This window comes from Schistocerca piceifrons, chromosome 11 (genome assembly GCF_021461385.2).
Source record: "Schistocerca piceifrons isolate TAMUIC-IGC-003096 chromosome 11, iqSchPice1.1, whole genome shotgun sequence".
Taxonomy (NCBI): domain Eukaryota; kingdom Metazoa; phylum Arthropoda; class Insecta; order Orthoptera; family Acrididae; genus Schistocerca; species Schistocerca piceifrons.
Window position 1 is genome coordinate 71,259,526 of NC_060148.1, and position 1,949 is coordinate 71,261,474.

Sequence of the window (1,949 nt, forward strand, 5' to 3'; positions counted from 1 at the left end):
ACAGACCCAAATCAATGACCTCAATTTGCAGTACTAGTTTGGAGCACATACTGTACTTTAACATTATGAATCACTTTGAAGAAAATGACTTATTGATACATAACCAACACGGCTTCAGAAAATATCGTTTTTTATTCCCATCAAGTAATGAGTGCTGTCGACAAGGGATCTCATATCGATTAGATATTCCTAGATTTCCATAAGGTTTTCGATACCGTTCCTCACAAGCGACTATTAATCAAATTGCGTGCATATGGAGTATCGTCTCAGTTGTGTGGTTGGATTCGTGATTTCCTCTCCGAGAGAGATCACAGTTCGTGGCGATAGACGGTAAATCATCGAATAGAACAGAAGTGATATAAGGCGTTCGCAAGGTAGTGTCATAGGCCCTCTGCTGTTCCTGATTTACATACATGATGGAGATATCTGAGCAGCCCCCTTAGATTGTTTGCAGATGACGCTGTAATTTACAGTCTAGTAAAGTCATCAGACGATCAATTTTAACTACAAAATGACCTAGAGAATTTCCGTATGGTAAGAAAAGTGGCAATTGGCACCAAGCAAAGAAAAGTGCGAGGTCATCCACATGGGTACTAAAAGAAATCCGAGTAATTTTGGGTATACGATAAATCGCACAAATCTTAGGGCTGCCAATTCGACTAAATACCTAAGAATTACAATTACGAGCATCTTAAATTGGAATGACCACATAGATAATATTGTGGGGAAGGCGAAACAAAGACTGCGCTTTGTTGGCAGAACACTAAAGAGACAGCCTACATCACACGTGTCCATCCTCTGCTGGAATATTGCTGCGCGGTATGGGATCCTTACCAGGTAGGATTGACGGAGGACATCGAAAAAGTTCAAAGAAGGGCAGCTCATTTCGTGTTATCGCGAAATAGGGGTGAGAGTGTAACTGATAGGATACGCGAGTTGGGCTGAGAGTCACTGAATCAAAGGCAGTCGTGATTGAGGAGAGATCTAGTTACGAAATTTCAATCTCCAACTTTCTCTCCCGAATGTGTAAATATTTTGTCGACACCCAACTACGTAGGAAGAAATGGTCATGATATTAAAATAAGAGAAATCAGAGCTCGAACGGAAAGATATAGGTGTTCCTTTTTCCCACGCGCCATTCGAGAGTGGAATGGTAGAGTAGTAGTATGAAAACGGTTCGATGAACCCTCTGCCAGGCACTTAAGTGTGAATTGCAGAGTAACCATATAGATGTATATGTAGATGTGATGAGTTTCATATTTCAATGCTTTAGGTATTCAAACCAAACAAAGAAAATTACGCACCACGTGGAGCGTAGAACGACCGCCCGCCGGCACACACGATGGACAGTCTACGACCCTGTCCATCACGCCACGCATACAGTTAACACCTCCCTTATTTCTGATACATAGTCCTACTCGAAAAAGTCAAAAGCTGATTTTTGTCTGTAATCTTGTGAAGAACATTAACTACTTGTTTCTCGCCATTAACGGTGTTCCACGCGCGTGTTTCACTACGAAGCAGGAAGCAGTGTCGTGCATTTTCGCGGTACGTATGAACAGCGAGACAATCAGAGCACAAGTACTGGTTACAGAGACACTGACTGTACACAATTTTTAAGATAAAAGTTAGGTAGGTAAAGTACGATTAAGATAGACGTTGATGGCTGTTAATACGTCAGAATGTCTGAAAGGTTCTTCCACACTGACATAGTAGTAAGGTATCGAACACATAAGTTGGACCTACTTCCAATAGCGGAGCACCACCAGTTTAGGAGAGCTACGGCTGCAGACCAGTGAGCGCGCTTGCGTTTGTTTACATCTGGTTTGCTCTTATGATGAAGTACATGCTACATACGAACCCCGTAGCCCCACCCTTTATTTCGCATTCACGTTTATGCTCTTATCCGTCTCTCAACCGTATCTTCTTATTCCACACCAACCTACACC